Source organism: Manis pentadactyla, chromosome 2 (genome assembly GCF_030020395.1).
Source record: "Manis pentadactyla isolate mManPen7 chromosome 2, mManPen7.hap1, whole genome shotgun sequence".
Taxonomy (NCBI): Eukaryota; Metazoa; Chordata; class Mammalia; order Pholidota; family Manidae; genus Manis; species Manis pentadactyla.
Genome location: NC_080020.1, coordinates 158,038,798 through 158,063,140, shown reverse-complemented (window position 1 = coordinate 158,063,140; position 24,343 = coordinate 158,038,798). Strand labels below are relative to the sequence as shown.

The window sequence follows — 24,343 nt, the reverse complement described above, 5'->3', positions numbered from 1 at the left end:
TCTCTTGGCTCTTGCTGGAGAACACCTGGCTTGGCCTGTCATTTCAGAACAGTTTGGTAATCTTGTCCCAGACTATCACTGTTGCCCTTAACATAACCACATGACACCCATCCCGGTGGAGACCTTAAATCAAAAACTTTAGAAGTGAAGAATCTCTACCCAAGATATTGAAAAATTTAATTTTCTGGATGCTTATGGTTCTCCTTAGCCTTACCTTATTATTTATGGTATTCTGCAGTCTCCCTCTCCCATGAAAAAAACATGCAAACTCCCTTGGTTTGCTGAATCTGATTGCCCCTTTTGTCCCTGCTGACAAAGCTTCAATTGTTCCTCCTTTAAATACTTTGGAAGAATTCTTCTAGGAAGAATTCCCTCTTACAGGTTCTTTCTGGTATTTAAATTCCCTCACATGGTTAATCCCAGCTTCCAGTCTTGCAAGAACTGGATCTTGACCTCACATCAGCAAAATGTTGCTGCTGAGGTAACTCACACCTATTAGCAGCATCTAATTTACCCCAAACAGGCTGCAACAATGAGGCAGGGCTGAGCTATGACAGCTGGATGAGGTATACTTCTAATGTAGCTTTGCCCCAGATGAACTTTATGGTGGACGTCAGGTAGGTGATTGCCTGATACACATAAATCAGCCTGAAGCATCTAGAGTGAGGGGTGGTGGGTGATCGCATTGCCCTCAAATTTCTGCTGGCCAGTCGAGGCAGGATATGTGTACTTACCAACACCTCATTTGGCACCTAAATTAATGACATATTTAACTGGCTTGGCTGCTAAGCCTGGTTGCAGTCTGTCTCTTTCCAAGTGGGCCTGGTTATCCAGTCAGAGTTATAGTCACACACTCTCATTCAGTGTGACCTAAGAAAAGGAAAAAGGATTTGGTCTAAGCCCCTATTAGTACAACTAACTAGAGTATCTGATGGGGTTTTCTATACGTCTGGAAAGAATTGTTAGCAGGAGATGTGGAGGGCCAGGGATGGTGGGGTAAAACATCTCCACCATGGTGCCCTGACAACCTGGCACATCTCCACATAGGTCATGTAGGCAAGGCTCATCTGAAGTCTGAACCATGTCTTAGAGGAACCCCCCGCTGACCTCCTGAAACATGGTAAGATAGGCTGTCTTATGAGGAACTGTCATGAGCCAGTTCATCACCTGCCTCCCTGGTTCCAGAGGGGCTTTAAGCCTCACACTCTCTGAGTCCAGATGCAGACTATGAAATGCTGGTGATGGTTTAGATTTGGCACCCACACTCAAGGGGAGGGTTATACAGGGTGTGTATAGCAGGGAGTAGGAATCTTGGGGATCACCTCAGAAGTGCCTTGCCTGGCACTTCACGGCGGAAGCCACCATGCTACTGCTTAGGGATTGCTTGGTCACTTGACAGGAAGATGCTGGACCTGCTAAGGAGGGTGGACTGTACACCAGAGGAGCTGCAGGACATGGCCTGTGGCCCATAGGAGCACATTCTATTAACCCAAGTGATGAGGAATGTGCTGTGAAGGGGCTGCCAGCATCAGTGAGAAACTCAGTGGTGGTTGCCTCTCCAGGCCAGGGCTATGGTGGTAGGTGCTGTTACAGGACCATGCTCCCAAATCCTGAAATAATAGAGGCCAGGTGACAGTGCTCTTCTCAGAAGTAAGTTGGGTGAGGTACCTGTAATACATGACAAGGACAGATGTGATAGATGGTAGGCAGAGGCATCTGTTCCCACAAAGAATTATAGAGATGGTGATCAAACATAGTACTCCTAGGAGCAAGATACAACTTAGTTTGTACAACCACAGAGAATTGGAATGGGTGATAAAGGCTCAAGGCACCATCCCAGTAAAAAATTAGGAGCCCTTACCCAGTTTCCAGACCTTTGAAAGGGAGGCTGGGATTGTGGCAGATGTAGATGGCAATGGTTCCCCTGGTTTTTCTCCAGAGGAATTTCCAAAGACCTCATGAGGAAAGGGGAATAACCAAATGTTTCAAAGACCGGTGGACACAGATTTGAGTTAACATAAAACCAGAGACTTGAAGCATCCTCATTACAGGGTCCAGGTAATAAATGGAGTCATGGGCCAGGCCAAGTCCCCAGTGGGCCCGCTGCATCCATAGATATGCCTGCTGGTCATTTCCCCATCCAAATGTGTCATTGGAATATACAATGGACATGATTGGCAGTTGGGCCTTAGCCAATGGAGAAGAGCCATAGTAGGAAAGACCAAGTGGAAACCGCTGATTACACTGCTTCCTCTGACCAAAATAATACATCAAAACCAGCACCACAGGCCAGAAGGGATTGGCACAGATCAGTGCCACCCATGAATATGGGAAAATGTAGAGGTGCTATCATAGCCCGGTTAAATGACACCTGGTCCCTGCACAAACCAATGTATTCTAGCAGAAGAAAAGTAGACAACTGCAACACAGCCAGAGAGTACATAGGCCCAATGATTACAGCTGCCTCCTCTGAACAGGTATTCAGAGGTCTTGGGGTGGGGTTGAAGGGGACAGGATATCCAGGATGCACATGCAATCATCAGGCAAATGACTGTTTTGCATCCCTTTCAGGAACCACTTACAGGCCCCATAGTTGCCACAGGGGCTAATTCTCCTACCTTCTGGTTGTGGTCAAAGGCCCCTGAGAGCAAGTCTGGTTTAAGTGAGTAAAACTTACAGTGTCACCAGCATGAGCAGACCAAATAAACGCATTTACAGAGAACTGCACTGATACATCATAGAACCAGCATTGAACTCCCTTTCAGAGCACACACTCTGGGAATCTGTATTTGCTTCTGCCCCACCACCCACCCACCCAACCCACAGGATGAACTGAGGCAGAGATCCTAAAAGCAATCAAAGGAGCTACTTCTGTAAGATTATCAAGCCTCCTTCCCAAGATCCGGCTTCCTCCCCTGCCCTGGGTCCTGGGCCCATCCTGCAAATTTTGCAGTGAATATTAAACTTCCTCCCCAGTCATTCCAAATGGGAAATCAGTCCCTTCTCACTTAAAACTAAGAAGGGGCCTCCAGCCTCTTCCTGTCCTCACATTTGTTGGCCCTTAAACTCCCCTTCCCCCTGGACCAGTATATCAGGAGCCCTTGACCTTCAGCCTCTCAGGCTCTTGCCTGTGCCACCCACATTTCACCTGCTGTAATTAGTGTGACTCCCACAGACTCAGCAGGTGCCTCAGATCTGCCCAACTTTCTCTAAAAGAATATTTTAACCTTTCTTCCTGGAAGCAACTTCTTGTTCATTTTTGGGTCTGAATAATCCCGGGTCACGAGTTACAATGAGCAGGAAAGTGTCTGGTTATTTAACAACCTAAGGTCTTTTCTTCCTTTTTATTCCCTTCTCCATTTTTGGACCTTGTGCTAATCACTGTCTTTGTACTGAGACCGTAAGACATCTAGACCCACAGCTAACTTTTCGCCAGCAAGACTGGAAGCCAGATGATAGAATATATCCAGTGGTCTGAGATAAAATGACTGTGTCCCGGCTCCTCAAGATCATCTCCAACAATTCACTAGGAGGACCGTAGGATCCAGCATGCAGTCATATTTCCCACTGTGATTTATTACAGGAAAGGGATACAGAGCAAAATCAACAAAGGAAAATGGTGTGATAAGGAAAAATTATGAGATGTCCTAAACTTAAGTGACTTAAGGGCCAGAGAATGGAGAGAGACAAGGGAAGGTCATCAGTCAATAGCCACAGGCCATAGCTAACCAGAAAGCCCATATTCCTGGATGAACTCAGTTCAACAATCATCTAGAAGGTCCCCAGAACCACCTCATCTCTCTTGTGCATGATCAGTGCCTGACCATCATCACCAGCCAAACCACAAGCCTTCTCTGTGGGCTAACCACCAATCCCCGGTCACCCCCACCATTTGCCTTAGCCCAGCTTCTTTATCTGCAGCCAATGTGAATTTAAAGCACTTTCTTTCCTTGAGACGCCTCATAAATGTTCCATTTCTTGAGTCTGGTGGACAAGTTCTGTTAACTGGCCTTGCTGCGGGTGAAGCAGAAACTGCCTGTCTCAAGACTCACTCTTTTCTCTGGCTGCATCTGTAAAGGCTCAATAAACCCTTCTATTTCTGAGCTCTCTCAGCCTCTTGAGTTTTTGATTTGTTAGGTTCATGGAGTTAAGTCCAGAGGAAACTAAGGGCAAGCTTCTGAGAGTTCTTTCCCAGTACAGTCACACAGGACACACCTAATTCCTCCCTCCAGCAATGAGTTGTGACAACATGTGTGAAATGTTTTCTATCAGGAAAGCTCATCAGAGACTCAGTGTGTAAGATTTTTATTTGTAATTTATCAGCTACCACTGTCTAGCATGTGTCAAAATTCCAGACTCCCAGCAGGAAAGCAAATGTTCAGCCTAAACCATATTGTACAGTTAAGCCACTCTTATCAGTCAGGGAGTGATGGGAACCCCCCTGAAATCCCAGAGACCAGCCAAGAGCGAGCCTTGCAAGTCTTGGGCCTGCTATGTTAACTCATTTTTGTACAGCCTGTCAACCTGGAATTCTATATTCAACAACAAAAAACTTCAAGAATGAGAGCAAATAAAGACATATTCAGGTGAACAAAGTAGAGGATTCACCCCCAACAAAGCTTCAGTAAGTTCTAAAAGATGTACTTTAGACAGAAGGAAAGCAATCCAGAAAAAATATCAGAGACATCTGATGGTGCAAAGCATAATAAAAATGTCTGCTGGGCTTAAAAAATTAAGATGAACATCTCTAAGAATTTACTCAAAGAAAACAAAATCCCTGATTCGAAAAGATTGATGCACCTCTTTGTTTATTGCCTCATTACTTACAATAGCCAAGATATGGAAGCAACCAAAGTGTCCATCAGAAGAATGGATAAAGATGTGGTACATATACATAATAGAATATTATTCAGCCATAAAAAAAAGAAATCCTGCCATTTGCAACAACATGCATGGACCTAGAGGGTATTATGCTAAGTGAAATAAGCCAGGCAGTGAAAGACAAATATTATATGATTTCACTTGTTTGTGGAATATAAAAACAAAACAAAATGAACAAAACAGCAGTACACATGCACACACTGAGAAGTGACTGGTGTATCATGGGAGAGGGGTTGGGTGGGTAGGTGGGGAGAGTGAGGGGAATAAAAGGGCACAAAAATTCTCAATTATAATACAAGTTGGTCATGCGGACAGTCGTACAGCATGAAGAATATAGTCAATGATTCTGTAACATCTTCCTACGTTGACAGATAGTAACCACACTCGTCGGGTGAGGATTTAATAATATGGATAACTGTTGAACCACTGTGTCGTACACTTGAAACCAATGGATGTGAGGTTAATGAATTAAAATGTCTTTTATGACTTGAAGGACAGATACAATACACATAAATGAAGTCTTTCACTTAAAAGCTGTATGGTAAAGGAATGAAAAATGCTACTTTTAGACAAGGAAAAGAAAGATTTGGCCATGTTATTATCACACAAAACAGAATTTAGGGCAAAAGCGTTACTAGAGATAAAGAGGATCATTCCATTATGATAAAAGGTTTAATTCACCGGGAACATAAAATACAAGTCTGTATGAACCTAATTAAATAGCATAAATGACTATATAAATAAAAAATGGACAAAACTACAAGCAGAAATTCACAATGATATTATCCATGGGATATTTCACACATCACTTTCTGTAATATTTAGATCAAGATGTGACTGTATTGACTAAACTCTGTAGCCAGCAAGGTTACTTTTGGGCAGAAATAGAACAACAGTTATGGAACACACATTGTTTTGAATCTCACATAGAACTTTCATGAAAAAAGATCCCTCAGAACATATTTCACCAAATCTCAAAGGATTGATGTCACTCTCAGACCACAATTCAATTAAATTAGAAAGTATTAGCCAAGGGGAAATTAGAACAACATTGCATTTGGAAATTTGTGAAATAACTTCTAAATAATTCATGTGTCAAAGAAGAAACCATAGTGGAAATCGCTTAGTGTGTAGAAATGAAAAATAATGACAACACTCCCACATCATGAACTCTCGCCAAGTATTACAGCCTTAAATGCTCATGTTAGAGAAAAATAAAGGCTAAAAGTTAAAGATCCATGTACGTATACAACTTAAGAAGTTGCAGAAAGGACAAACTAAATCCAAGGAAACCAAGACCTTACTTCATCCCCCGGCATGAGCATTCCCTCTCCGTGACTTCCCTCTCCAAACCCCAGGATTAAGTGGAGCCGCAGGCTGCGAGGACGGGAAGTCCCAAGTTGGCACTGGCTCATTGCGAGGGAGGACGAGAAAAGGTCCTCTTCCTTCCACTCCCAGATCCCAGGAACTGTGTATTCTGGCTCCTGGAGCAATGCACAGACTGCACTCCTGGAGGATGGCGAGTGCCAGACATTCTCAAGAAGGTGCCATGGCTGAGGTTTTGGTGGGTCAAGTGTCATCTGGCTAGCTGCTGCTTCTAAATGGTGTGGCGTGTGGTAGAACCAGGGGATCCCATTATCAGGTACCCATTGTTATGTTTCACTCCACTCAAATGTCCCGTGTTCTGAGGTGGTATCAGCAAAATGCTGTGTTGGAAAACCAGGCCTCATGGAGCCTTTACACAGTGGTGCTGGCAGGGACTCTGCAGGCAGTGAATCACAACCACGTATGGATCAGGAGTCAGTTTTACCAGGAATGAATCGCTGTCCCCTCCAGAATAGAAGAGGCCTGAGGTAACCATTTGCCACCAAGAAGCTGACTAGTATCTTCCAATGGATGATACAGTATCACATGGTGCCAGTCTCAGTTGGTGACAGGGTAGAGGCAGAGCTACATCAGCCCTGGGGAGAGGCAGCCCAAGTTGTTCTTTCATGTGTCAACCAAGCTAGCACTGGAGTTATAAACAACAGAAGCCAGCTGATTTGCAACAGAAGTCATTCTGTCCACATGGCTGTGGAGGGCATCTCCTGAGATGGACGCACACTGGCAGGGACTGACTTTAAACGCAAAGATCCACACACCTCGGGCCCACGTGCATGGGTTCATCCAAAGGTGTCTCCCTCAGACCCCCTTGTCTCTTATCTTCCTGCCTAGCTCCTTCTAGGTCCCTGACCAACAAACCAAGCCGTTCACCACAGCTCAGGAGCACACACACACACACCCAATCAGGCATCTTCTGAATCCTCTGTACAAAGTTTGCTACTCACAGCTCTGGTCGCTGGGAAGATCTCACTTCACTGCTATTTTTAGGGCCCACTTGAGTAGCTCACACCAACAGGATCCAAGAGTTTCTTCCATCAACTGATCATACAGATCCCCTTGAGGTACAGACATGAGCTGAGAAAATGGTATCAGAGCAGCTGAAGTGGATGACATGGGTGTCTGGGCCATTTAGTCACACACCATTCTTGTGTTCTTGGACCTGCTCCTGAATTACCATTTCCATCATATCATGAATTGTGACTAGTACTTGCAAGGCAGTTCTAGTTGCAAAGTCATTTGATGCCCTATAGTTAATTTCAGAGCCTCTCTTAGGGCCCAGTGGCATGGCAGGAGCTGCTTTACAAATGAATGGCAGATAGTTTTCTGTTACAGAAGGCTTGACCTTACTCCAGGTCCCTAGGGGTATATGCTACCACTCTCTTACCAGACCTTCCTGAGACTCCACATGGCATCTTCACCTATTGCAGATATACTGACACCATAGAAACTGCTGAGCCCCAGAGGCCAAGGAGTAGGGCACTTTGCCCCACACCCTGGATCAAATCTCCTCTTGCTCTTGGTATTATTTGAACTAGGAAACAAATGAATCAATATTATGTTGCCAATGTGATAAATGATACCTCAAAATCCAAAGTGCCAACAAATACTATGCCTCTGTGTTAATGATGGGGATGCTTGAGGTGCAGCATCTTCTCAGACCAGGGGACCCCTAAACATTTCACCAATATGGCAAAGCCTCTTAGTTTTAGCAGAGGAGGGTCTTATTTGCCACCAGCTGGCATCTGGGCATCCAGAGTACTTACCATATTTCATATTTTTTCAAGTCTAATTAGCATCATGTTCTGTAGAATGTCAAGATGATCGAGGTCCCTGAAAATTATACTGTGAGAGAGAAGAGGAAAATTAGCATAGCACTGGTCATAGACAGTCAATGTATTTTGCTATCCTTTCTCCATATAAACAAAACACCTTTGAGCCTCTTTACTGATGAGGATTGAAAAGAATGTATTTGCCAGTTCAGAAGCTGAATACCAGGCGCTGAAGTCTGTATTGATCTGTCCAGGCAAATATCCAGCTCAGCAGCTACAGCTGGGACCATCATTTAGTTAATTTGCTGCAAGTCCACAGTCATCCACCACAGCCCATCTGGCTTTTTATACATGACAACAAAATGGGGATGACATAGGAACTACCATCCTCACAGCTTAAGTCTGTGAGGTGCTAATCTCTGCAATTCCACCCCAGTGTGATATTCCTCTCTATTTACTGTCTTCACACTCCACACGTGGCTCTTCCTAACACAACCGGTGAGAGAACCAATATGAGAATTCTGCTGGCTGTTAAGTACATTCTAATTAGGACATTGGGAAATAACTGCAAGATGGATCTAGACCCACAGTGAGACAAACGTGTGACAGGACTTCTTTACCATAGCTTTGCCTCCATAAGCCCCATTCTATCCAGGGGAACACGCTGGCATTTCAGACCCCCTGCTATCAGTGTCACCACAGAACAAGTATCCCACAGCCCTTGAGAAATCTAGGTAGCCCCCTTTCTGTGCTGGATAGCTACTCTAGAGAAGGGTCATAGGTCCCTTTAAGGAAGAAGTAGAGGAATGTTATATAGATTTGCAGTGGCATTTCTGGGTCGTTCCTCAAAGAACTACTGGGCTGCATTCCATTGTCTTGAGACCTGGCTCAGATCAAGACACTGAATGAGGACTTGTGATTTTCCATTCAGGTGAATGATGTCAAGCTTCTGCTCCCAGGTCTTCATGTGTTCCAGTTATGCAATCAAATAGTACTCTATTCAGATGTCTTTGCATCTCTCCCCCAAAGACACTATGGCTGTCGTTAGCCATTGCCACAGATCTCCGTACATAGAGAAACTTTGGTTGCTACATCAGGCTTGCTGCCCACTCCAGTAATGACACCCACCTTACCTCCGATGCTTAAGTGCCCACACCTGTGTCTGCTGTTTCAGGATCTTGTCATTCCCAGTAACCCGGGAGTCTGGCTCTGTGGCACCATATCTTACTATTACCCCTGGAGTAAGTCTCTGGAGGACTTAGCCACTGAATTTCTCCTTGATGCCAGAAGCTCCCTTACTAGTGCACTTTGTATGCATCCAGAGTAAAGGGCTATGATGTTTGCAAGTTATTCTCAAATTGTTCTTGGATATAGATATAGATAGATATATAGATATGGATATAGATATAGATTAGATATAGATATAGAACAAGCAATAAAAACAAATGCAACAAAATGTTAGCAATAGGTAAATCTGCATAAAGGGAACACAAGGTATTTTTTGTACCATTCTTTGATCACTTCTTCAAACTTTTCTACAGTGACTGGGATACTCATGTTTTTACCTCTTGTATCAATTCTGATCCTTAAAGGTTCAGTAGGAAACATCTGTAATAAGAGTGACACAGAGTCCACAGTATTTCTACTTAGATTTCCTTCTGATTTTTAAATGCTTTTTTTATAACCTTTTACTTCCTGAGGAAGCAATTTAGGATTAATCCTTTTATCTATTTCTTGCTTTGTTTGCATTTCCTGTCTCATTAACATCAGGTTTTCATTTTACTAATTCCTTCTTTCTGCTTTTTGTATTGCAGGAGCTCAGACTTCGGGCCAATCAAAATCTTTTTTCCATTATTCACTGTCATCACTATTCTGTGCATGGCCTGCTTTTATGTTTTTTAAAAAAATAATAAAATAAACTCTTGCGTAGTCCATGTTCAACCCAAGAACAAGAAAGAATAAACTATATCTCTATACCTTTAAAATACAGGGATATGGACTTAAATGCACAAATGCACATAAGGCCTGTTTGATTAATAACTAAAGGTTGCCACTCTTTGCAGTGACTCCCTTTTCTTAGTATTATGACTTTGCCCAAAAAACGCACTAAATAGATATTCATTAAGAAGTGATGGCCTTAGGGTTTAAGGCAAAGACACACAAATATTCTCCATGCTGCAGTTTCCAGCCAGAGGCCCCACAAGGAGAGGCATCTTCCTGTCTCCATGGGACAGCACTGCCTCTTGCAAAGGCAGAAGAGCCAAGACACTATAAACTTCTACCACACTTCCATGTTGGGAAACACCCTCAGTCAGCTTTCACTTGGCTCCAAAAAAAGCAAACAAGCTTATTGGAGTGCAACAAGTTTATTTCATGTACAGTTTAATGCAAGTTAATCAGGAGCTCCCAAAACGACTGAAAAATTGGTGAGGAAAATGATGCAAAATGCAGAATGCATCTCCCACCAACTGCCACCCACAGTCGAGTCCTGTCTCCCTCTTTTGGCAAGGGTAACATCTGCATTACCTAAAGTTTTATGTACAAACTATATTTGCCCATATTAAAATTGCTGTTCATTACTTACAAAGACATGTGTTCTTTGGCTGATTTTTTTTCTCTCAATGGAAATTGTTCAAGCATCTTGGGTTGGGATAAATGATAACTTTCCCCACCAAAATGAATGAACGTGCTTTTCATGCATGGGCTTGTCCCTTAGCAGCAAGATTTTCAGGAATGAGTTAGTCATTAAGGGAAACACAAGTGTCAATTTAAAAGAAAGATACAAATATCTAGCTGAATGGCAAAAAAAGGAAGAAATAATACTAAAATGCCAATCACTCCAAGACTAAACATAAGTAAACCAAAAAGTGTAAAGAGTTTTAAAGAACACACAAACCAACCATGAGGCAAACTAATTAGGAATAAATAATAATGAAAGCCAGGTAATTACAGATATGCTTTGGTTATGTAACTATACTCCTATTATGTTAATGTGTGTGCGCAATTTAAGTGGTAGCTTAAAACCTATACATGCTGAAGTTACTCTACAAGAAGATATGTCAAAGAAATAATCAATCTTCCCAGGTTTTCTTCCGCCTGCTACTTCTATAGCTTTTCTTCTTCCTTCCTAATTACAACCCTTAAATAGAATTCGTGCCTCATATCAAATTTACCGAGTATCATAATTCTTCCAAGTGGTAAAGATACCTCAAGACAAATGCTGGGCATAGAAGCCACAGGGCATAAATATGCAAAGAAATAAAAAGCTAACCATTTCAAACAATAAGGCTTCTCTCTCACTTACCAACTTCACATTTCCCTGTATGGCCCCGGAAGATGACTGGTTAGCCAGAGACGGGTAAGATTCCTCAAGGAAGGAACAACCTAAGACAGGCACAGTCGCAGGGGGGTCATCAGGTGAGAAACTGGGGATCAACAGAGGTGAGGCTTAGAACCTCACCCCCCCGTTCTGAGAGAAATCTTCTGCATACGTGGATGTTTTATTGCCCTTGTGTAGCTTGGATTAACACATAGTCTACAGGCACACACCTGATCATCTACATTTGCTCTCTTACAACACTAAACTATGTTTTCTACCTTTATCTTGTATCTACCTACCACTTCAGCATTTTATTAAAAATAATAATAATAAAGAGAGAAATGTGGTATCCACATATAAATCAAGTATAAAAACCAAATGAGTATTCATATTTGAACTGACTGTTTATAGTTCATAATGCATGAGCAAAACCGAAAGTTTCTGTGATGACTGCCCTTGTAATGTTCACTATGTAACTTATTCATTATGTAAGAATTTGTTCTCCATGTAAGAACTTGTTTGTTATGCCTCAGAAGATTGGAGACTGACGAAAATTAGGCTTGGGGTGGATTAATGATTGTGCATTGAGCATTGACTCCCCTATACAGAATTTTATTGTTGTTAACAACCATTTGATCAATAAATATGAGAGATGTCCTCACAAAAAAAAAAAAAAAAAAGGACAGACTTACAATGGTAAAATAAATAAGTAACCGGGATGTAATGTATAGCATAAGGAATATAGTCAAGATATTGTAATAGCTTGGTAGGGTGATAGCTGGAACCTAGAATTATGTATATAAATGTTTTATCACTGTGTTGTACACTTGAAACTAATGTAATGTAATACTGTGCATCAACTACCCTTCAATAAAAAATAATTATCTAAAAAAAGATAATAATAATAATAATGAAAGCCAAAAACATAAGAACTTATCAACTTGGACCTCAAGACCCTTAAATTACCTAAAGCTAAGTTTATTACTAATTTTTGAAGCAATACATAAAATGTCACAAAAATATTCAAACAATACAAAAGGAGCATAAGAGCCCTTTGGGTATTCTTCTCCTGATCCAGATTTCTGTCTCACTCTTAAGTGGATGGGCTGGGGTACAGAGATAAGCAGTTTAGAGTTTATCACCAATTTTTCCTCCAAAATGAGCATACCATGAACACCTCAAACATAGTGTATGAGGAACCCACTTCCACGTCTTTGCCAACATTAGATATTTTCAGACTTTTTATTTTTGCCATTTTGAAGGACCAAAAGTCCTAACTGGAACTTACATATCTGTGATGGCAAGGGAGGTTGCAAACTTTTTCGAAAAACCTGTTCCTAACCATATCACGGAAGTTTTGCATCTGTAACAAATAGTGGATATGTCAGTCGCTTACAACAAGAATAATTTTGTTGTTGATCATTTGGGACTTAGAAACTAGTAAGGAGATTATTTGGTACTAAACTGTCTCACTTTCCTATTGAGTCCTTTGCCCTTTTATTCTTGATTTGTAGGATAGCTCTATATAAATAATCTATATAGATTTATTCTTTTGTCTCATGTGTAGTAAATAAGTTTTCTTCCAGTGTCCTGTCTTATAAGCTTGCTGATGGCTTATTTGCTATGAAAAATTTTTTAATTTTAATGCAAACAAGTTTACCCATGTTTTTCTGGTTGCATTTTATGCCTTTATTAAAGTAGATTTTCTTGCCTTGATGAAATAAAAATAATTATCCTATTCTTTCTTACAATACACTTGTTTTGTATTTAGCTCTTTAATCTATCTGGATCATTCTTTTCAAAAAAAATATTTGATTCTTGCAACACTATCATGGAACAGTTAGTTCCTTTGCTGACTTAAAATGCCTCCTTCTATCATAAGTTAAATTTGCATGTATAAATGGTGCCCATTCCCCCAGCCGAGGTTATCCATTCTGTTCTGTTCCATTGGTCTGTTCCTGGTCCTATGCTAATACCACCTTATTCTAATGGCCATGCTCCACAACCTGTTCTGATATCGGAATGGCAGATGCCCCTTCGTTGTTCTTCTTTGTCAAAAGTGTTTTGGCTATTCTTGCACATTTTTAAGCTAAATGAAATTAAGGAGAGTTGTATTACATCACTAAATAATATACTGTTAACATCTTTTCATTGTAATGACTATTGTAGTCTACTAAATAAGTGTACCAGAATTTATTGAACCAATCTTTATATTTTAAAATAATTACATCATTCCTTTTCTGCAATTACAAACCACAACGTGATGAAACCTTTGTAGCTTAAATTTTGCTGGTTTTTTAAATTATTTTCTTCTGATGAATTTCTAGATGATGAATTGCTGGGCTAATGTTATTGATATTTTTTCCTGGTCTTATTAAGTCTTGCAGATATGTTTTCCCAATTTACTCTCCTAGTATCTATGCTTGGAACACAATTTCCTACACTTTCACTGACATTTAAAATAAACAATTTGCTAAGTTAAGTACTAAGTGGGTACAAATACATGTTTTAAATATAGCTTAAATTGTATAGCTTGTTATTTGAAAATAAGGGGCAAATTATCTGTATTCTCTGGGTCTTGGTATCCAAAATCTCAAATGGGAATTTGTACCAGCTCAACTTACTTAGAAGAAATGTTATGAATAATTAAATTATGTAAAATACTTGAAAGTAAATTAGAAAAATAAAAACACTATGGAATGTAAGTTATTAAAATTCTGATGAAGGAATGGTAATGACTGAAGTTCATATTCTCATTCCAAAAGAAGTAAATGGTATTTATGGTTGTTAGACTGTATTCCAGGCAACATTTGAGATACTTGATATGTATAGTATTGCCATATCCTTACAACAATCAGATGAGTATTTTTGACTCCATTTTACCGATGAGCAAACAAGGCTCAGAAAGCTTAAAGAACTTGCCTCTCTGCCTCCTCCACTAAAAAACTGGAAAAAAGTGAGGGCAAGAATCAGGTTGTGGTCTTTTTCAAAGCCTGTGCTCATTCCACTAGAGGCTACATCCCTGATATTGGCTCTTATCCGACCCTAATCTCTGGAGTGTCCTGTGGTCCATTGGAGAGGGAGCAGCTAATGGAGGTCCGCAGAGTTTTGACCAGAGTCCATCTCACTGTGGGTGAGGGGAGACCCTGAACTAAGCTGGTGGTTATTTCACACCAGATATATTTCCCAACTGATGGAATCTCCACATTTCTTCCCTGACCAAAGAATAAGGGCTATTATGATGGGACAGGCCAAGTTGAAGCTCCTGGAACTGCTCTTTCCCAGCCTCTACCTTAGATACTCAACCACAGAGCCACTCCCTGTCTCCAGGGATGCCCATCCCTTGGTGCCACCTCTGGGACTCAAAAGATGCAGACAAGGTGATTCCCACATCTTCATTTAACTCATGTGTTTGACCTATACAAAATCCAGATGCTAAGTTTTTACAAATTTAATCAGATGTTGCTGCCTATGTTCATTGGGCCTAGATACAGGTGGGAATAGTGTGCATGGAGTTGGCCATGTGTGCGATGGCCTGCCATTGTGAGAAATACAGAGGCCATGCACGGGCTCAACAAAGGCTTTCCCCTCACCAAGCCTGCTGTGGCTGTGACCCTGATGAATGCCCAAACTGCCATCAGTGGAGGCCAACCCTGAGCTGTGAGAATTCTGGGAAGTGTAGTTCAGTCTGGCCAAGTCAACACATTACAAAAACATCATAGTGACCAGCCACCTTACTCAGGTGTTTGGAGGCATTGAGAGGGGTAGGGTCTGAAATCTTTGTGAGTGGACATTTGGGGAGGGCATTTTAAAGCTCACCAGTCCCAGGTGCCTGTGGATGACAGGGAGCATGGCCATCCACTGAATCCTTTGATTCTCAATCCATTCTTGGGGGACTTTACAGGCTTTGTCACAAAAGGTGCACCACTGTCAAACTGAAGTCATCCAGATGCAGGACAGTTTGGTTTCAAAGGCCACAGTGGTGTGCCCAGAGCCAGCTAATCACACTAAACCAGCAACACCATGATCTAAAAAAACGCCAGCATGCTGATGCATCCTTGGGAACCAAAAGGGGGAGAGTCAGAGGTCTGGTAGGCAATCTATCAGGAGTGGCTGGAATCAGTGCCCAATCATGTGGTTTCCTTCACTGTGAGATAAGGAGAAACTTTCGGCAGAAGGCCTGCATCTGGCCTGCAGTGGAGGCTTCTGCATCAGGAACAGGGTCCTGGACTTTGTGCCCAGCATATGATGGTGGATGCAGAGCCATCCGTGTTCAGCATGGGAGTGGCTCAGGGGCCACCCGGACAGCATAGGTGTGGGCAGCAGCTTGGCTCCATTCCATCTCCTCAGAGGAGGGGCCTGTCCACGGGCCCAGTATGTTGGATCATCAACCACAATTTGTTTTCACAGTTTGCAGCCCAAAGAGGAGTGTCTCTAATTTGCCATTCTGTAGTCTTCCAGCTAACAAACCAGATGGCTAGTCCACTGGGGACAGTCCAAGAGTCAGTAAAAATATAACGTGACTGATTCCTAGAATATCATCTAAGGTAATAGTTCTTAACCAAGAATAATTTTTGTCCTCCAGCAGACTTTTGACAATGTCCGGAGACATTTTTGATTATTATAACTGTGCTTTGGGGTGCTACTGGCATCTAGCGGGTTGATGCCAGAGATACTACTGAATATATTATGATGCCCAGGGCAGCCCCATACCCTCCTGAAGAATTATCCAGCCTGAAGTGTCAACAGTGCTAAGACAGAGAAACCCCGTGTAAGGTGACCAGCTTCCTGTGCTGACCCGCCTGCTGCAGATGGCTGTCCAGAACTGCCCCTGGGGCTAAACAGTTGTTCATCATTCTAGTTTATTTTGTATTCATTTTAAATTGTCCATAAGAAAAGTGTAATTAAATGCAGCGACCTACGGGAGCTAGGGTACTGGGCAACTTTCACTCCTATTCAGACCTCCCAGCGATTCTCACACTTCTGGACACTGAGCTCATAGACACCCACAACTGCCAGGAGTCCAGGTGGGGCTTTTCTGGGCCCACAGAGACTGTGTTACAGAATTCCCAGCCAGTGTTTGTCAATACACTCACTTGTAACCATTTTACTTCTTGAAGATCCTTTTTCTAGCTTTAGTGAAGCATTTCTCCTTGTTCTCTTTTCTAATCTGTTACCTGCACAAATGCAGGGATTTTTTTTTTGTCTGCCTTGTTCACTGATGCATGTAATCCCAGCCCTTGAAACAGGGCCTAGCACACTGTAGATACTCAGTAATGTGTGACTGACTGAATGAATACGCCAAGTTTTTTACTTGTGGGTTTTTTGTAGCAATCTAATACACACACCACACAATTCAACCTTTTAAAGTATACTACTCATTGGTTTACAGTATATTCACAGAGTTGTACAACCATCACAACTAATTTCAGAACATTTTCATCACCCCAAAAAGAAACCCTGGACTCATGAGCAGTCATTCCCCATTCCTCTCTCTCCCTAGTCCCTGTCACAAATCTACTTTTCTGTCTCTGGATTTGCCCATTCTGGCCATTTCACATAAACGGAATCATACATTATGTGGCCCTTTGTGACTGCCTTCCTTTACTTAACATAGTGTACCCAAGGTTCATCCTTGTAGGAACATGACCAGCACTTCACCCTTTCTTATGTCTGAATACTACCTCCTTGCATAGAGATGCCACATTTTATCTGTTCATCAGTTGATGAATATTTGGGTTTCCACTTTGGGGAGATTATGAATAGTGTTGCTATGCACATTTTGTACAAGTTTTTCTGTGAATATGTTTTCACCTCTCTCGGTTGGAATACACCTAAGAGTAGAATTGCTGTGTCCTTTTTGAGGAACTGCCAGACTGTTTTCCACAGCTGCGTACCATTTTACATTCCCACCATAAATATGATATCATGAATGCCACAGATTCCTGTATAATGTTGTATTTCCTAACAGTGCTGAGCACCAACTTTCTCGCTTAATCAAATTAAGTAAACATGTTGATTTTAACAAGTTAATGGTTTTGATGAAATGAAGGCAAAAAAAATTCAATGAAATAAATATTCTACTTATATTTACTACTCATCCAGCCATCACCCAGACATAAGCAATAAATATTAAATGTAGTCACCTTTGATATGTTGTCAACTTTTAACATGGATAGCCATAGCTTTAGATGTTTTTTAAATTTTGTTAATATAAATGTGTATTTATCATACGAAGAGGTAAGACATAGTGTTAGCTTGACTTGTTACTTTTAAATGCTGGATATACACTGTTGTAAGCACCTCCACTGACTGCTTGCTGGGGCTGCAAATGTTGGGGCCAGCTGGGGCTGTTGCCTGTCTCTTTATGGTGTAGGCAATTAATCTTTTTTTTCCTTGCCAAATCTGGTAGGTAGAAAATGCTGGATAAGGATCTACCACTTTAAAGGGGAGATAAGAGAACAGCTCTCCCAAATGAAGTTAATGAAACCAAGTCACTATTTGATCAAGTCAAGGTGGACTTTTAGCCTCCTTGACTACAGGACTGAGAACAATGCCAGGAAAATGAATTTAACAGGTCTGGAAACAATAGGCAAACTTACTCTTCTGGAATTTGACCCCTCTGTGTAAAAATGTGGTTGGAAAGAGACAATGTTGCTCTAGAAAGCCAGCACAGCCCTGTTTCAAGGTGACTGCACCTGGGAATGTTATTCTCCTCCGTGAATCCAAGTTAGAAGGTGTCCTCTCCATGAACTGAAATTCTTTCATGGGCTCTAAGCAAATGTAGACAAGTGGGAGGAAAACGTGGTCTGGCTGATGCTTCCACCTCTGGTATTTCTCCTTACCAAGGTGGCCTTGATACCTAAGACAGCTCCATGCAAATACAGCCTTTGGGAAAGGCATCTCCCCACCAGGAGGACATCCACCTAACTTTCCTGTGCCCGCTGTGAGTTCATAAATTCCTGAGATAGGAAAAAACACACTCTAGTGAGAAATGTGAACTTAGAGGACATTACTAGAAACCCACACAGTGTTTTCATCAAATTCCCAAATTCTCAAGGAAGACTTGAAAGTCAAATCAAGATCCGCAAAATGTGCATTGCTCACCATTGAGAAGATAGGAGTCTGATCAGAAAAAGGAGAATATGTACAATTTCAGTTTGGTGGGAGGAAAGCCTTGATCTTTCTTTTCTCTTTTCATTATACCTTCCCCTTTCTCACCTTGTTGCAAGACAAGGTCGAGTTCTCCACTTAAGACTATGGAGTTAAGGGATGGGGGTGTAATTCCTTCACAATAAAGATAAAAAGAAAACCTACACTCGAAAAACCCCGGGAGACGGCAGCGGCGCGCTCCCGACAGGCACTGCGGTGGGGCAGAAGCGGCCGCGCGCGGTGCCGCCCCTGGGGCCTCCTGGGCACGCGGCCCCCGCTCCCGCCACTGCTCGGCGCCAGGGGCCGGAGCCGACAGCCTGGAAGCGGGCCCCGCCACGGGGGCGAAGCCGCCGGGCCTCCGGTCTCCGCGCTGGCGGCTCCGCGGAGCCATCCATCCTCCAGCCCAGGCCTAGCGGCAGATACTCGGACAGGGAGCTCCTTCACAGTTTTAACACCCGGCCCCCATTGGGACTTCACTCTGAAAACGAAGAGAGAAAGACGGTGATGTTGTATGCCTTAGCAGCCTTGATCCGAAGAGTGAAGACCTGTCAAAGATTTAATTTTCGTAGCAATGAGTGAGCCAACAGAATGATGAAGCTGTTCAAAAGTGGAAAAGCCGAAGTATTCCAGTCACTGAAGAGTGATGGAATAAAGCTCATCAACGGCCTCATCTACATCTCTACCTACAAAATGTATTCGCATCGCTTACAGACGTAACTCTCATAGCTGTAAAAAACAAACAATAACAAACAGTGAATCATCAAATAAAAGGTACATGGTCCTAGTTTAAAAAAAACAAAACCTACTCTTCACATGCTATGGTTCAGGAAACCGCAGCTGTAACATGACCCACAAGGAATTAAAAGCCTGAAGGATGTGGCCGTGGGAGAGCTCACGCAGGCCATGCGATGTAAGTTGCAGGATCTGCAGCTGAATAAATGATTGCATGTGTAGGAAATAGGAACAGTGTGAGGGATCACAGCAAGGGCAAAGATTCGCCGCACCCAAGACAAATTACAGCAAAATTAATGGAGTCCTTCTTGTTTTAGCTTTAAAATGAACAAAAGAATTGTATACACAGCCAAGGCTTAAAACATAGAGCAGCAACAATAAAACCCCTAAACGTTTTCCTTTTAATTTCTCTTTGAAATATGCATGTGTGAGTGGCACTTGGCCAAGGAGAGAATGTGATTTAAAAAATTAAAACTAGATGTTATCAATGGTTTTTAAGGGTACTGGATTGAAATTTTATCTTGAGCCATTTTAATTAAGGTTATCAATTTGGTTGTTCTTTAAATCATTAAATTGTCTCAGTTCTGATTTTTTTAAAGAAGAGTCAATCTTTCTGGACTGTAGGTGAAAATAAGAGGATGATAAAGGCCTGAATGACAGTTTGATAACAGCCTGAATGACAGTTATCAAGAAGTTCTCCAGTTTTTTTTTATGGTATCATTAATATACAATCATATGAGCAACATTGTAGTTACTAGATTCCCCCCATTATCAAGTCCCCAACACATACCCCATTATAGTCACTGTCCATCAACATAGTAAGATGCTATACAGTCATTACTTGTCTTCTCTGTGCTATATGGCCTTCCCCGTGCCCCCACCCCCTACGTTGTGTGTGCTAATCGTAATGCCCCTTATTCCCCTTCTTTCCCTTCTTCCTCCCTTCCCACCCACCCTCCCCAGTCCCTTTCCCTTTGGTAACTGTTAGTCCATTCTTGGGTTCTGTGAGTCTGCTGCTGTTTTATTCCTTCAGTTTTTGCTTTGTTCTTATACTCCACAGATGAGTGAAATAATTTGATACTTATCTTGCTCCGCCTGCCTTATTTCACTGAGCATAATACCCTCTAGCTCCATCCATGTTGCTGCAAATGGTAGGATTTGTTTTCTTCTTATGGCTGAATAATATTCCATTGTGTATATGTACCACATCTTCTTTATCCATTCATCTACTGATAGACACTTAGGTTGCCTCCATTTCTTGGCTATTGTAAGTAGTGCTGCGATAAACATAGGGGTGCATATGTCTTTTTCAAACTGGGCTGCTGCATTCTTATGATAAATTCCTAGGACTGAAATTCTTGGGTCAAATGGTATTTCTATTTTTAGTTTTTTGAGGAACTTCCATATTGCTTACCACAATGGTTGAACTAGTTTACATTCCCACCAGCAGTGTAGGAGGGTTCCCTTTCTCCACATCCTCCCCGACATTTGTCGTTGTTTGTCTTTTGGATGTTGGCCATCCTAACTTGTGTGAGGTGATATTTCATTGTGATTTTAATTTGCATTTCTCTGATGATTAGTGATGTGGAGCATCCTTTCATGTGCCTGTTGACCATCTGAATTTCTTCTTTGGAGAAGTGTCTGTTGAGATCCTCTGCCCATTTTTTAATCAGATTATTTGCTTTTTGTTTGTTGAGGTGCATGAGCTCTTATTTTGGATGTCAACCCCTTATCAAATATGTCATTTGTGAATATATTCTTCCATACTGTAGGATGCCTTTTTGTTCTACTGATGTAGTCCTTTTCTGTACAGAAGCTTTTTAGCTTGATGTAGTCCCACTTGTTCATTTGTGCTTTTGTTTCCCTTGCCCGGGAAGATATGCTCATGAAAAAGTTGCTAATGTTTGTATTCAAGAGAGTTTTGCCTATGTTTTCTTCTAAGAGTTTAATGGTTTCATGACTTACATTCAGGTCTTTGATCCGTTTCAAGCTTACTTTTGTGTATAGAGTTAGACAGTAATCCAGTTTCATTCTCTTACATGTAGCTGTCCAGTTTTGCCAACACCAGCTGTTGATGAGGCTGTCATTTCCCCATTGTATATCCATGGCTCCTTCATCATATATTAATTGACTATATATGCTTGGGTTTCTCCAAAGCTTTTTATACTTTATGTGTTCATTCATTTTCCTCCCAACTCTTTACTTTGGAAAATTTCAAACCTACAGAATGCAAGACTTAGTACAACATACCCTTCACCGAATGGTTAGCCTTTTTCAATATTTGCTCTCTCCAGATAGAAATATTTATATATAGGCTGAGTATATACATGTACATATATACATGCATATGTGTAAATATACATATTTGTGAATGAATAGGCATAGATACATGTCTATAGTTAGATATAGGTATAGACACATACACACACATTCTTTTCCTGAACTGTTTGAGAGTAAGTTATATTAGGAGACTTCAACCCTAGACTCTTCAATGTGTATCTCCTAAAATGGACATTCTTCTATATTAACTCAGTATCATTATGAAAACCAAGTCATTTAACATTTGTAGGGCACTCTTATCTATATACAGTTCATATTCAAATATCCGCACCTATCCCAATAATAGCTTTTAAAGATGGTCCAGACAAGGGCAATGTCTCGTCTCTTTTAATCAAGTCCTGTTCCCTGGACTTTTTCTGTCTTTCATGACACTGACCTTATTTTAAGAGTCCAGGAAAGCTATTTTGCAGAACATCTCTCAATTTGGATCTGCCTGATGTTTCCTCATTAGTGGGAACACAGGTGAGACATTTACGGTGCTGCAATGAGAACACACAGAAGTGGAATCTGGCTCTCTGAGGAAGGCAGGAACAGGGAAGACTCCAAGGGACCCTGGACTGAGCTGAGGTCTGAGTGATGAGGAGGAATTAACTAAGCCCACCGGGCCATGGAGCACAAGAACACTCCAGGCCCAGGGTGCAATGATATGGCCATGAGAGAGCATGGTGGCCGGAGGAAATGACAGGCAGGAAAAGCTGATGCCTTCAGTTCTGGACACCTTGGGACTGAATGTTTCCTTTGAAAAATCTAGGTAAAGCTCTATGTATTCAGGTGGAAGCCCAAGGCGGAGGCTTCCGTGTGGGAGCCAATGGCTTGTTTAACATTGTTAGGAATGAGATCACTTCTGAGAGTAGACAATAGAGGAAATGTGGTTTAAGCCCTGAAGAATATCACCATGTAGAGCCTGGGTGGGAGAAGGTGGAGGGCCAGCCAGAGCAGGAGGAGGGACCTGCAGAGCATGAGAAGGAAGGATGTGGAAGAGGAAATGAGGAGGGGCATTAAAGTCATTCAGTAAGGGAGCCTTTCTTCAGGACTGGGCACTGGTAGTATTGCCATAGGGGAGAGAGATTCAGCTCCACTCCAAATACAAGTGGGGATTTATAGCCAACAAGCCAAGTGAGGGTGCTGGTGAACGGAAACTACTAAGAGGAGACACCAAGGTAAGGGGATTCTCGTTTAACTGACGCAGCTAAGTAGGATTCTTTGCTAAGACTGGATGCTGCTAAACATAAGACGGAGGCCAAGGCTGAGGCCTAGTCAAAAACATGGCCTAAAGGAACCTGACTAAAGTTTGATCAAGGAGTCTTTGTCAGGGGTCAACCCTCCAGAGCTGCAGAGATGAGAACAGGAAAGTGTAGTCACATGGAGGCCACTGGCGGCCTTTGCAGGATTCATGAAAAGCTTGAGGACCTTTTCATATGTTCTATGTATATACTGAAAACACTTAATTTTAAATATAATTCCTTTTGTATATCCATATATGGAAACATTACATAGCCATAAAAAGGAGAGAATTATTTATGTACTGATATGGAATGATTCCCAAGTTAAATTTATAGGTGAAAAAAAGAAAGGGCAGAGTAACACATATAGTACATTAACATTTGTATAAAAAGAGGGGATACACTTATGTACATTGGGAGTGTGCCCACATCTATATGCATTTGCTGGTGTATGCAAAGGATGCTTCCAGAAGTAGATACAAGAAACAGGTAGCATTGGTTGCCTGTAAGGTGACACAGAGCAGGGGTGAAAGGGAGACTTTTCAGCCTTTTGTACCTTTTGAATTTTGTACCATGTTGCAAGTATTTATTTTAAAAATTAGTACATAAATATTCTTGAGGTAATTTTCATCTTATGTTCAAGTAACAAAATAAGATCTGTATTCATTTTCAAACTGCTATATGCATCCTATTTTATAAACAAACCATTATTTGTCCAATGTTTCCAATTACTCGTTACTGCAAACTATAACTGCAGGGTGCATTCTGTACATTCACATTTGAACACACATTTCTGTAGCATAAATTCTTACGGATGGAACAAGGTACTTCCATACTGCCTTTCAGAATGGCTCTTCCAGGCCACACACCTCCCCCATCCACACTAGTGTGTGCCTGGGGCTCCACGTGGTCTACAACACTGAGTGTTCTCCCCAAATTGTGCATGGTGTCTGGTGTGGCAGAGATGAGGCTGAATGCTCACTTGCTTTTTCTCTGGAGAACATAAATGTGCCATATTCCCCAGCATCCCTTGCAGTTCTGGTTGGCAGCAGTAGTGATGTACACTGGTACTTCTAGAACTACCCCCCAAAAAACCTCCCCATGGTTCTTAAGCTCTCTCTCTTTCATCTGTTTGGCAGGTCAACTGGAGAACTCTGAGCCCTAGAGCATTTACTGAGTTGAACAGAGAAATAAACTTTTGCCATATCTATTGCTGCCCCATTCTTCCGTCTTACCTGGAATTTGATCCCATACACAGGACCTGGCACCAAGTCTTGGCTCAAATGTATCTCCTCTAAGGGTGTTCCCTACCATCTTACATCTTACTTAGCACAACCTCCTGCCACCACCCCACTAATTTGAGCACCTTTGAGGGATGGAGTTTTCTGAAGTTACCTGATACTTGTATCTCCTATGAACCATCTTCCCCAGACAATGATGCAAACTTGATCTGGCTAGAGGAAGAGGTGAGAGAGAGAGAGAGAGAGAGAGAGAGAGAGAGAGAGAGAAAATGCGGCGGTTGACCAGAAGGCCCAAGACCTCAG

The 24,343-nt window shown here is 41.8% G+C and overlaps 1 protein-coding gene across 1 annotated transcript in view; it reads left to right on the top strand.

The window, feature by feature from the left end:
- LOC118922371 (uncharacterized) overlaps nucleotides 1–24,004 on the top strand; it is a 47,883-nt gene extending 23,879 nt beyond the window's left edge. Inside the window, exon 6 of the mRNA XM_057497528.1 lies at nucleotides 23,939–24,004. The gene's annotated coding sequence lies outside the window, so the exon portion shown is untranslated. The remainder of the gene's footprint in view (nucleotides 1–23,938) is intronic.
- The last annotated feature ends 339 nt before the right edge of the window (nucleotides 24,005–24,343 follow it).